We start from the raw sequence: 14,596 nt of genomic DNA on the forward strand, positions 1-14,596 counted from the left end.
CTCTCATAAGAGTAGATACAAGGATTTATTTTTCTAAGAATTAGGCACTAGTGATTAGAACCAATCCTTGTCCTTCTTTATTTTGGGACTTGATCCCAACTAAGCATCTCCACATCCTTGACCTGGATAACTTGCAGTGTCTTTACACATGTTTGTTTTATTTTCATCCAATGAATATGCATGTGTGTGTGTGTGTGTGTGTGTGTGCGTATTCATATACATACACATATATGTTTCTTTACTAAAATGAAGCTCACATAACATAAAATTAACCATTTTAAAGTGAACAATTTAGTGATATTTAGTGCATTCTTAATGTGCAACTATCACCTCTATTAAGTTCCAAAACATTTTCATAACCCCAAAAGGAATCTCCATACCCATTAAGCAGTCACTCCCCATCCATCCTCCACTCTGTGAGTGTTTTTGATAGTTTCTTTTCCGTTTAATTTTTTACACCTCCTCACTCTTTGCCTATTAAGTCTTTTTAATACTGAGAGATTGTTTCTGGTTACATCAGCATTTATTCTGTTCAAGGTTTTATATTATAGGCAGTTGATACGATCTCATTTTTTTTATTTCTCTAATGAACACTTAAATTCCAGACTCATGTTATAGCTATAACATAAATTATTTTAATTATATATGTATTTATTGTGAATGGTTAAATAATATATAAATAAAATAAAAAGCGAGTCTCTCACAAGTCCCCCACATTTACCAGGGCAACTACTAGTAATAATTTACTGTGTAGCATTCCAGATTATTTCTTGATTCAGTTACATTCATATACTCTTCCCCCAAATTATATATTACTTATATTATTATATCAATAATCAGAGTTTTACCACTTGTTCATTAATTTTATATTTAATTTATTTATTCTTCCAAATAATATCTACTTGATATTTTTTAGATGACAAGAATTCTAGGAGATGAGGATACAAGGGTGAATAAATATCCACCTCAGCCTCTTTCAGGTCATTATTTGAAATAAGTATACATCATTCCATTATCTAGATGTGCTATAATTTAACGCGATTAATATAACTATTCTTCTACTAGTGGACAGCAAAAATTCTTTCTACCAACATTTATTGACTATCTACCAGTTACCACAGATTAGTGCAGACTGAGATAGGGAATACATTTGTTTCTTGTTTTTGTAAATACAAATTAAGTAATATTTAGCTTCACTTTTACAATATAAAGATAACCTGTCTTTTTAATTTGAAGTAAAGTTAGGTTTTTGAGGGAGCTGCGGGTAAAGTAGACTCAATGATTCCAACTATGTGCTCAAGAGTATAGGGAATAAATTTATCCGCCCTAAAAGACTGTACAGCAGAAGAAATAATCAAAATAATGAAAACATTTCTGGCAAGGGTACCAACCATTCAAATGGACACCTGACCAATGAGATATACCATAAAAATTGGATGCCTATCAGCTTTGTCAGTATATACTTTGGTATATACTGTTGGACTATCCAATCCTCAGTTTGATTGGGTCCTTCTGTCCCTCTTTTATGTAGTTTTCTTGTTTGTTTTGTGGGAAATGGGCAATATTTGTGCTTTTTCATTTACATATTTGGCTATGTGGAAACCCCAGGGAATGAATCATTCTGGATAGCTGAAAATTTTAATCATTTTTGATGGAAATCTTTCTAAAATGGATTTCACACTTCCCTGCCTTCTTAAACAGAGTGGATGGAATGTAATTAATCTTTTTTTGATGACTTGGTTTTATCATTATGAACATTAATGACTGTGCTGTGCTATCCAGAGATGACATCCTCAACACTGATTGTGGTATACAGGACAGCCTGTGGTCCTCTTAGTCTTTTTGAATATTTGTGTCTAGGTTACATTCTTCCCTTACTGTGAAGCAGCACAGTGTAGGTGCAAAGAGGTGGGCTTAGGAGGAACAAAAGCTGTGTTCAAATCCCAGTTCCTGGTCTGATGGCCAGTTACTCTTTGATCGCTGATTCTTCATCTGTAAAATGCTCATGGTAACGAACCTAATAGACACGTAATAAGGATTAGATAACGGGTCTTAGGTATAGTGGAAAATAAACCAATGTTAGTTTCTGTCCCCTATTAGGGTACTTACTAATTAAAAAGCATTCTTCCTGATTATTTTGCAGTTTCCATTCTGCTGCGGGACTGAAAGCTGGATGGTAGAGTTGAAAGTTGTGACATCAATGTTGCTTACACTAGTGCTTACACTAGTTCCTTTCTAAAAAAATTTTTTTAATGTTTATTTTATTATTGAGAGACAGAGAGACAGAGCATGAGCAGGGGAGGGGCAGAGAGAGAGGGAGACACAGAATCTGAAGCAGGCTCCAGGATCTGAGCTGTCAGCACAAAGCCCAACACGGGGCTCGAACTCACGAACTATGAGAACATGACCTGAGCTGAAGTTGGACACTTAACCAACTGAGCCACCCAGGCGCCCCTACACTAGTTATTTCTTAACTACTAACTGTGTAAGAACATTTCTGCCTGCATAAAATAGAGTTTTGGAGGGGAAAATGCAAAATTCATGGATTTTGAAATCCATACCTAATGGAGAAAATTTGTCAAATCAGTCTGCATATCCTCTTCTAGGTTATGAACTTGGTCATTTCCAGAAAACTTGTCATTAAAAAAATTAATCAGCTATATTTACTATGGACCTAATATATACTGGTTACATGTCTAGGTTCTGGAGATAAAGCAGAGGAACAAGGAAGGAAGGAAGGAAGGAAGGAAGGAAGGAAGGAAGGGAGGTATCCATGTGTACCCACTATTTTAGTGAGAGAGTAGAAAATAAAACACAGATAATAAAATGTATACTGCCTCATTTTATAAGTCTTCCACAGAAAAAAATATGGAAAGGTGATATATAAAGCCAGGGAGTCAGTGGGGAGATTTAACTTTAACTACAATAATTAATGACAACCTATGGAGATGATGACATCTGAAGAAAGACTTAAAGGAGACAACTATAGATATATTTTGTTGGCAGACTCTGTTAAGAAGAGGGAATAGTAAATACAAAAGGAAGCTAGAAAATACCTGTTGTATTCATGGACTATTACGGCATCCCAGAGATTAGAACAGAATAATTATATCAGATGGTGATGAGAGCTAGGACAAAAATCAAGCACAAAAGGATATTAGGAGTGTCTGGACTAGGGTGATAGGTGGTATTAAGATGCAGCTTTATATAAGGTAAGATGACACAAGTGAGAAAAGACTGAAGTTGGCAAGGAAGCAAGCCATACAGGTTTTTGAGGTAATAGCCTTCCAGGCAGAAGGAATACCAAGTGGAAAGGCCCCTAGGCATTGTGTGTCTGAGTGGTTCAAAGAACAGCAAGGAGACCTGTTAACTAAAAAGAAGCAGCCCACAGGGAAAGTAGTTGGAGATGATGTTAAAGGCATAGCAAAATATAAGATTATACAGTACCTTAGGCCATTATGTGTGTGTGTGTGTGTGTGTGTGTGTGTGTGTGTGTGTGTGTGTGTGTAACTTTCACTATGGGTAAAATGGGGAGCCACTGCATGGTTCTTAGCAGAAGGGTGGCTTTTTTTTGCCACAGCTATTAAAGGGATCATTGTTGTTACTGGATTGAGAATAGACTGTTGGTGGATAACGAAAAGATCAGGGAGAACAATTAAAAAGCAACTGTAATAACCAGGAAAGACATGATGATGGCTTTCATGGTGTTACTTATGAAAAAGATGCAAAGATGTTGTTGTATTCTGAATATATTAGAAGTATAGTCCATAGCCCACTACCCATGGAATATCAGAGAAAGGAGATAAAAATGAGCAACAGAAAGTATGCAGCTGTGGAAATAAAAAAAATATATGTACTGTTACTTCAGCCTGGAATGAGTAACAGGAACCAGAGTTACCCTTCTATGTGAAACAACTGAAAAATGGGATGGAATACTTAAAATAAAAGCTTTCAAGATATTTCACATCAATAATGAGAAACTGATTCTTGACAGAAAAGAAATAAACAAAATGAATTATACATTTTCCCTGACTTAAAGTCTTGAGAGTTTCCAGGTTGTATCACAGATGGGGGAAACCTAGACAAAGCCTGATAGTTTCCAAGAGTTGAGGAAACAAAACTGGGATTCTAGAGAAGCCAAGGAAGCAAGAGTTTCCAGGGAAGAGTAATAGAGAGGAGAGATCTACATAGAGAGGAAGATCCCTAGATCGCTAGAGGGTCTTCCCCTGTGGTCAGTACTGATTGATACAAATGTGTGAAGAAATTATCTGCAACTGGGAAAAGGAACTTCCAGAAGAAATTAGAGGGAAGAGAGACTAAAGCTCATATGGATACGAATAGTTTCTGTTCTCACCAAGCAGAGTAGAAAAACCTCATAATTCATGGGGCATCAGAGAGAATACTCACAAGGATTTTGCCTCAGTATTAGGCCAAAATTAATTCTACACTGAACATTTCTCTGGCTCCACCTAAGAAAGCTTAAAAGCAAGACGCAAAAAGATTGAACTTTTTCCAAGTAACTTTACTGCACTATAGGTCATAACTCAGGAATATTTACAGGGATACAAGAAAATCCAGTACTCAGGAAGGCAAATTTTTCATTGCCTACCATACAATCAAGCATTAGGAGGCATGCTAAGAAGCAGGGAAACACAATTCTTAATTAGGAGAAAAATAAATTAATCAAGAAATGACATAGATAATGCAATTAATAGAACAAAGGCATTAAAACAGTTATTGTAGTCATATTCTATTTGTTCAAGAAGCTTAGGGAGAAATTGAGCTTGTTAACTAGAAAGAAGATTTAAGAAAGATCCAAATAGAATTTATCAGGCAGAAAGTGTAATGCTGGAATGAAAAACAACACTCAATTGGATTAATAGCAGATCAGACATTTTAGAAGAAAAAAATAATGAACTTGAAAATATAGAAACAGAAACTATTCAAAATAAAACTCAGAGAGAAAAGTGACTAAAAAGTAAAATAAATAAATAAACAAATAAATAGCCAAGTTTTAAGGAGACATAGGACTACTTAAAATAATGTAAACTACATGTAATTGGATTACCCAAAGAAGGCGAGGAGGGAAGGCAGGAGGTATAAGACAAAAAAATTGAAAAAATAATTGCTGAAACATTTTCAAGTTTAGTTAAATCTTTAAAACTATAAATCGAAGAAACTCAATGAACCCCAAGCTTAGAAAACTTGAAGGAAACTACACCAACCTTCATAATAAAATGGCTTAAAACTGATGACCTATAGAAAAATTTAAAAGCAGTCAGAGAACAAATGACACATTTTATTCAAAGGAACAAATATAGGAGGATTTATCCAGACTTCTTTCTAGGGAATAAAAATGCAAACCAGAAGACAATGGAGGTACATCTTTAAAGCATTACAGGAAAAAAAAAAAGTAACCTAAAATTTTATACCCAGATGAAATATCTTTCCAAAATGAAGCAAACGTAAGACTTTAAGACATACAAAAGTAGAAAGAAATTATTAGCTCATCAGTATTATAAGACATGCTAAAGGAAGTTCTTCAAGCAAAAGGAAAATTATACCAGAACGAAATCTGCATCCAGAACTGAAGAAATTCTAAAACAGTAACTATACAGGTACATAAAAATATATTTTCTTATTATTTAAATTCCTTTAAATGATAATTCACGAAAGAAAAAAATTAAAAAATGTATTTTGGGGTCTGTAACATATGTAGAAGTAAAATGTATGAAAATAATAACACATATGCTGGGTGGGGATAAACTGAAGTATACTGTTAAAAGTTTCTTATGCATGAAGTGGCACAATAGCACTTAAAAATAGAGTGTGATAAGTAAACAATGATTACTATAAACTACTGAAATCACACAAAAAAGAGTTATAGATGATAAGCCAAAATATTCAATTACTAGAACAGAAAGATTTTTTTTTAAATTTTTTTTTTAACGTTTTTATTTATTTTTGAGACAGAGAGAGACAGAGCATGAACAGGGGAGGGTCAGAGAGAGGGAGACACAGAATCTGAAACAGGCCCCAGGCTCTGAGCTGTCAGCACAGAGCCCGACGTGGGGCTCGAACTCACGGACCGCGAGATCATGACCTGAGCCGAAGTCGGCCACTTAACCGACTGAGCCACCCAGGCGCCCCGAAAAGAAAGATTTTTAAAAAGGGAAATAAACAAATGGAATAATTAGAAATCAGTAAAACGATGGTAGATTTTAACCCAACTACATCAACAATTACATTAATGGTAAATAGTCCAAATGCCTCAATTAAAAGGCAAAGATTTTCAGATTGGATAAAAGAGCAAGACCTTGCTTGTGCCTGCAAAAAATACACTTTACATGTATAGACATAAACAAATTACAAGTAAAGGATGGAAAGAGACATGTGTACTATGCTAATACCAATCAAGAACAAATTTGGAGTGGCCATATTAATGAGACAAAGCAGATTTCAGAGCAAATAATACTACCATGGATAAATAAGTATATTTCATAATGAGATATGGTTGAAATTATCAAGAGGATATAATAGTTTTTTTAGTCTTTATTTAAATTCCAATTAGTTAACATACAGCATAATATTAATTTCAGGTGTACAATTTAGTGATTCAATACTTACAACACCTGGTGCTCATCACAACAAATGCACTCCCTAATCTCCATTACCTATTTAATCCATTCCCCTACCTACCTCCCCTCTGGTAACTATCAGTTTGTTCTTTATAGTTGAGAGTCCATGTTTTGGTTTGCTTCTCTCTTTTTTCTACTATGATTGTTTTGTTTCTTAAAATCCACATATGAGTGAAATTAAATGTCTCTCTGACTGACTTATTTCACTTAGTGTAATACTCTCCAGCTCCATCCACATAGTTGCAAATGGCAAGATTTCATTCTTTTTTACGGCTGAGTAGTATTCCATTATGTGTGTGTGTGTGTGTGTGTGTGTGTGTGTGTGTGTGTATTTATATATATATATTTATAAATATATATATATATATCCATAAACACACACTAACTCTTCTTTATCCATTCATCAGTAGATGTATATAATAGTCTTAAACGCTTATGCATTTAACAACAGAACTTCAAAATACATAACACAAAATCCATAGAAGGATGGCAGGAACTAGAGTCAACATGGCAGAGAAACAGGGGGACCTGAAGTTCCCTTGTCCATCAAACACAGCAGTATTGGGGCCAGAATACTTGGAATTCCAGGAATCTGGACTACAGAGTGACAGAAACATCTCCAGGGACCCACAGGGACAACTTGGCAGGTCATAGATGCATGATAGCGAACTGGGAGAGATAAAATGGGCACCATAGGCATGGAGGAGAGGGATCCCTTTTTGTGGAGGGACAAAAGGAAGAGGAAGAGGGGTTATGGAAGTGTAGGATGGTATTTGGACAAGAGAAAAACCATGGACCAGGAAAACATGCTGAAAGAACTAATTTCTAACTCGATCCTTGGTTGCAGAGCTTTTTCTGGACCAGGACTGCCACCCTGTACACACACCTGTGGGGGGAGGGGAGCCAGCCCTGGGCTCGGTAGGGAGCTCAGAGGCACAGTCAGAGAGAGCAATCCCCTCCCTTGAGTGCTGTGGGAAGAAGGTATATAGCTGCTCCAAGGACAAAGACCCTGCAGGTGCCCGCCAGCCAGAGGCCCTTTGTTGGCTGACTGGGAAGATTGGTACTACCCTGGAACTGGGGCATACAGAGTGGTATCCTTTAAGACATCGAGGTTTAAATCTGAGCTAAGTGCCTGGGAGGCACGGGAGACTGTGGAGTGGGACAAGCCAGCCCACTTGTGCCTGTGCAGCACTGTGAGGATGGCCTGAACAGAGTGGTCTGGGACACGTGGTCTGGGGAGGAGAGACTGGGATGTCTCCATTTTTCTCCCCATCACCAACAAGGTGGGTCTTCAGGGAACAGAGAGCGGGCCCACAGTGGAGGTGCGACCACAGACACCAAACCCTGCTCCTCTGTGTCTGGTAACTGCATATTTAATGGAGCAAGATTGACATTGACCAAAACAGATGGCCCCTCCTCCAGACCAGTGAAGCCACCAGTTCCAAGGTACCATCAGATATTGGTCCAGTGGTTTTGTGTTTTCTGATTTGATTCTTGGTCAATTCTTACCATATACACATATGTTATGTGTATATATGTATATATACATATATATATATATTTGTTTTCTTCCTTTTCTTCCTCTCGTTTCTTCCTTTCTCTATTCTGGTTGTTGGTTTGTTTAAGCAGACATTTTTAATCTACTCTTTTTATAACTCTTCTGTATCTCATTTATTTTCTTCTCTCTCTCTCTCTCTCTCTCTCTCTCTCTCTGGATTAAGCTGTATAGTTTCTCTGATTTTCTGCCTGGTCAATTTTTTTTTTCTCTTCTTTTTTCCCCTGCCCCTATCACTTCTCTCTTTGTATGGGATAAGGCTTCTTCCACCACCATCACCCCTGCTTTTAAATTTTTTTCCAGGGTAACTTCAATGAACAACTCAAAGCACACCTAGTAGAAGGTCCAAACCACCATTACAAGTAGGGAGATAAAGCAACCAGAGTCACAACACAAGAGAGAACACAACACACTCCAAAAAAACCTCCTGAAGGGCCAGGCCCTGGAAAGTGTATGACCCCTCATGTTATGGCAGGACACACAGCAAGCCATCAAAACACACAAAGGTCAGAAAACTAGCCAAAATGATGAAACAGAAGAATTCTCCTCAAAAGAAATTCCAGGAAGAAACTATAGCAAGAGAATTGTTCAAAATGCATATAAACAATATATCTGATCAAGAAGTTAGAATAATAGTCAGAAGATTAACAGCTGGGCTTGAAAAAAAGTAGAGAAGACAGAAGATAAGCTATTGCTGCAGAGATTCAGGAAGTAAGAAATAGCCACAGTGAATTAAGAAATGTAAATAAGGTGCAAAATAAACTAGATGCAGTGTTGCAAGGATGGAGGAAGCAGAGGGGAGAATGAGTGAAATGGAGGATAAAATTATGGAAAATGATGAAGCCAAGAAAAAGAGAGATAAGAAAATACTAGACCAGAAGGAGAGAATTAGAGAACTAAGTGATTCAATGAGACATAATAATATCTGTATCATAGGAGTTCCAGAAGAAGAAGAGAGAAAGGGACAGGTTTACTTGAACAAATTATAGCTGAGAACTTCCCTAATCTGGGGAAGGAAGCATACATTCAAATCCAGGAGGCACAGAGAACTCCATTTAGATTCAACAAGAATACGTGTTCACCCTGGCATATCACAGTGAAACTGGAAAAATACAAAGATAGAATTCTGAAAGCAGCTAGGGACAAATGGGCCTTGATCTACAAGTGTAGAGACATAAGGGCAGTAGCATACCTGTCCACTGAAACTTAGCAGGCCAGACAGGAGTGGCAGGGAATGTTCAATGTGCTGAATAGGAAAAATATGCACCCAAGAATCCTTTATCCAGCAAGGCTGTCTTTCAGAATAGGAGGAGAGATAAAGGTTTTCCCAGACAAACAAAAACTGAAGGTTTTTAAACCAGGCCTACAAGAGATCCCAAGGGGGACTTTGTGAGTGGAATGTTGCAAAGACTACAAAGGACCAGAAACATCACCACAAGCATGAAACCTACAGATAGCAAAATGACACTAAATCCATATCTTTCATTAATAACTCTGAATGTAAATGGACTACAAACTCCAATCAAAAGACATAGGGTATCAGAATGGACAAAAAAACAAGATCAATCTATATGCTGTCTACAAGAGACTCATTTTAGAACTGAGGACACTTTCAGATTGAAAGTGAGGGGATGGAGAACCATCTATCATGCTACTGGAAGTCAAAAGAAAGCTGGAGTAGCCATACTTATATGAGACAAACTATTTTAAACTAAAGGCTGTAACAGGAGATGAAGAAGGGTATCATATCATAATTCAGGGGTCTATCAATCAAGAAGACCTAACAATTATAAATGTTTACGCACCCAATTTGGAAGAACCCAAATATATAAAACAATCACAAACATAAGCAATCTTATTGGTAAGAATGTGGTAATTGCAGGGGACTTTAATACTCCACTTACAACAATGGACAAACTAGGCAGAAAATCAAAAAATAAACAATGGCCCTGAATGATACACTGGACCAGATGGACTTGACAGATATGTTCAGAACTTTTCATCCTATTTGCGTTTCATGAATTTGCGTGTCATCCTTGCGCAGGGGCCATGCTAATCTTCTCTGTATCGTTCCAATTTTAGTATATGTGCTGCCGAAGCGAGCACCAGAACTTTTCATCCTAAAGCAGCAGAATGCACATTCTTCTCAAGTGCACATGGAACATTCTCCAAGACAGATCACATACTGGTCATAAAACAGCCCTCAATATATATAAAAGAATTGAGATCATACCATGCATATTTGCAGATCACAATGCTGTGAAACTTGATATCAACCACAAGGAAAATTTTGGAAAGTCTCCAAATGGATGGAGGTTAAAGAACATCCTGCTAAAGAATGAATGGGTCAACCAGGAAATTAAGGAAGAAATTAAAAAATATATGGAAGCAAGTGAAAATGAAAATATGACAATCCAAACCCTTTGGGATGCAGCAAAGGCAGTCCTAAGAGGAAAATACATTGCATCTAGGTCTACCTCAGGAAACAAGAAAAATCCCAAATACAAAACCTAACAGCACACCTAAAGGAACCAGAAGCAGAACAGCAAAGAAACCCCAAAACCAGCAGAAGAAGAGAAATAATAAAGATCAAAGCAGAAATAAACAATATAGAATCCAAAAAATCAGTAGAACAGATCAATGAATCTAAGGCTGATTTTTTTGAAAAAATAAACAAAATCAATAAACCCCTACCCAGACTTCTCAAAAAGAAGAGAGGACCCAAATAGATAAAATCATGAATGAAAGAGGAGAGATCATAACCAATACCACAGAAATACAAACTATTATTAGAGAATACTATATGCCAACAAACTGGACAATCTGGAAGAAATGGACAGATTCCTAGACACCCACACACTATCAAAACTCAAATGGGAAGAAATACAAAACTTGAACAGACTCAAACAGTGAAGAAATTGAATCAGTTATCAAAAAAATCTCCCAACGAATTAAGAACCCTAGGCCAGATGGTTTTCCAGGGGAATTCTACCAGACACTTAAGACAGAGTTAATACTTATCTTTCTCAAGCTGTTCCAAAAAATAGAACTGCAAGGAAAGCTTCTGATCTCATTCTATGAAGCCAGCATTACCTTGATTCCCAAACCAGAAATAGATCCCACAAAAAAGGAGAATTACAGGCCAATATCCCCAATGAACATGGATACAAAAATTCTCAACAAGATACTAGCAAATCGAATTTAACACTATATTAAAAGAATTATTCAGGGGCTCCTGGGTGGCTCAGTCGGTTAAGCGTCCGACTTCGGCTCAGGGCATGATCTCACGGTTTGTGAGTTCGAGCCCCACGTTGGGCTCTGTGCTGACAGCTCAGAGCCTGAAGCCTGCTTCGGATTCTGTGTCTCCTTCTCTCTCTGCCCCTCAGATGCTCACGCTCTGTCTCTCTCAGTCTTTCAAAATAAATAAACATTAAAAAAATTTTTAAAAATACTTTAAAAAAAAGAATTATTCACCATGATCAAGTGGGAATCATTCCTGGGCTGCAGGGCTGGTTCGATGTTCACTAATCAATCAATGTGATGCATCACATTAATAGAAGAAAGGATTAGAACCATATGATCCTGTCAATAGATGCAGAAAAAGCGTTTGACAAAATACATCCTTTCTTAATAATAACCCTCAAGAAAGTTGGGATAGAAGGAACACGCCTTAACATAATAAAAGCCATATTTGAAAAGCTCACAGCTAATATTACCCTCAATGTGGAAAAACTGAGAGCTTTCCCCCTAAGATCAGGAACACAACAGGTATGTCCCACTCTCACCACTGTTGTTTAACATAATGTTGGAAGTCCTAGCCTCAGCAATCAGACAAAATGAAATGCATGGCATCCATATTGGAAAAGAAGAAGTCAAACTTCACCTTTTGCAGATGACATGATACTCTACACAGAAAACCCAAAAGACTCCACCAAAAAACTGCTAGAACTGATACATGAATTCAGCAAAGTCATAGGATACAAAATCAATGTACAGAAATTGGTTGCATTTCTATACACCAATAATTAAGCAACAGAAAGAGAAATCAATAAATTGATCCCATTTACAATTACATCAAGAACCATAAAATACCTAGAAATAAACCTAACTAAAGCTGTAAAATATCTGTATGCTAAAAGCTATAGAAAACTTATGAAAGAAATTGAAGAAGACACAAAAAAATAGAAAAAAAATTCCATGCTCATGGATTGGAAGAATAAATATTGTTAATATGTCAATACCACCCAATACTACACATTTAATGCAATCCAATCAAAACTGGACCAGTGTTCTTCTCAGAGCTAGAACAAACAAACTTAAAATTTGTATGCAATCACAAAAGACCCCAAATAGCCAAAGTAATGTTGAAAAAGAAAACCAAAGTGGGAGGCATCACAATCCCAGACTTTAGCCTCTACTACAAAGCTGTAATCATCAAGACAGTATGGCATTGGCACAAAAACAGACACATGGACCAATGGAATAGAAGAGAGAACCCAGAATTGGACCCACGAATGCATGGCCAACTAATCTTTGACAAAGCAGGAAAGAGTATCCAGTGGAAAAAGGACAGTTTTTTTAGCAAATGGTACTGGGAGAACTGGACAGCAACATGCAAAAGATTGAAACTTGACCATTTTCCTACATCATACACAAAAATAAACTCAAAATGGATGAAAGACCTACATGTGAGACAGGAAACAATCAAAACCCTAATGGAGAAAACAAGCAACAACCTCTTTGACATCAACCACAGCAACTTCTTACTTGACACATCTCTAAAGGCAAGGGAAATAAAAACAAAAATGAACTATTGGGACATCAAGATAAAAAAAGCTTCTGCACTGAAAAGGAAACAATTAACAAAACTAAAAGGCAACCGATGGATTGGGAGAAGATACTTGCAAATGACATATTGGATAAAGGGTTAGTATCCAAAATCTATAAAGAACTTACCAAACTCAGCACACGAAAAACAACCCAATGAAGAAATGGGCAGAAGACATGAATACACAATTTCCCAAAGAAGACATCCAGATGGCCAACAGACACATGAAAAGATGCTCAACATCACTCATCACCAGGGAAATACGAATTAAAACCACAATGAGATACCACCTCATACCTGTCAGAATGGCTAAAATTAACAGCTCAGGAAACAACAGATGTTGGCGAGGATGTGGAGAAATGGGAACTCTCTTGCACTGTTGGTGGGAATGCAAACTGATGCAGCCACTCTGGAAAACAGTATGGAGGTTCCTCAAAAAATTAAAAATAGAATTACCCTACAACCCACAATAGCACTTCTAGGAATTTATCCAAAGGATGCAGGAGTACTGATTCATAAGGGCACATGTACCCCAATGCTTACAGCAGCACTTTCAACAATAGCCAAATTATGAAAAGAGCCCAAATGTCCACTGACTGGTGAATAGATAAAGATTTACATATACAGTCGAATATTACTTGGCAATGAGAAAGAATGAAATATTGTCATTTGCAACAACATGGATGGAACTGGAAGGTATTATGCTAAGTGAAATAAGTCAGTCAGAGAAAGACAGATACATATTTTCACTCATATGTAGAATTTAAGAAGCTTAAAAAAAGACCATGGTGGAAGGGAAGGGGAAAATTAGTTTCAAACAGACACGGAGGCAAACCATAAGAGACTCTTAAATACAGAGAACAAACAGGGTTGATGGAGGGCAGGAGACAGGGGAAAATGGGTGATGGGCATTGAGGAGGGCACTTGTTGGGATGAGCACTAGGTGTTGTATGGAAGCACTGAATCATGGGAATCTACTCCTGAAGCCAAAAGCACATTGTATACACTGTATGCTAGCTATCTTGACAACAAATTATATTTAAAAAAAAAACTCCAAGGATAAACAGACAACTACATAATTATAAATTGGGATTTTAACACTCCTCATTCAATAATTGATAAGAAAATAAGAACGCATCAACCATCTAGATCTAGTTGATATTTAAAAAAACCCACTCACCCAAGAGAGAAGAATATTTTTTCTAGTCTACATATGGCATATACCAAGATACGTCATGTTTTAGGCAATGAAACAAGTCTCAATAAGCTTGAAAAATTCAAGACATACAAGGAATATTTTCTAACTACAATGTAATTGCAATGTAATGTAAATAGAAGTCAAAAGCAGAAGGATATCTGAGAAATCCCCAAACATTTGAAACCAATTAACAGAATTCAAAAGAACCAATGGGTCAGGTAAGAAATAAAAATGGAAATTAGAAAACGTTTTAAAATCAATGAACATGAAAACAAAACATATCCAAATTTGTGGGATGCAGGGAAAGTCACATTTGAGGGGGAAAATATCACTAAACATCTAGATTAGAAATAAATAAATGTCTAAATTAGTAGCCT

General features: G+C 36.8%; 1 non-coding gene across 1 annotated transcript; it reads right to left on the reverse strand.

Annotated features, from left to right (window-relative positions):
• Positions 1 to 10,192: 10,192 nt before the first annotated feature.
• Positions 10,193 to 10,299, reverse strand: LOC122228921. The gene has a single exon (XR_006206808.1). It is a non-coding gene; the product is annotated as a U6 spliceosomal RNA (small nuclear RNA).
• Positions 10,300 to 14,596: the final 4,297 nt, after the last annotated feature.

The sequence above is a fragment of the Panthera leo genome, chromosome C1, assembly GCF_018350215.1.
Source record: "Panthera leo isolate Ple1 chromosome C1, P.leo_Ple1_pat1.1, whole genome shotgun sequence".
Taxonomy (NCBI): domain Eukaryota; kingdom Metazoa; phylum Chordata; class Mammalia; order Carnivora; family Felidae; genus Panthera; species Panthera leo.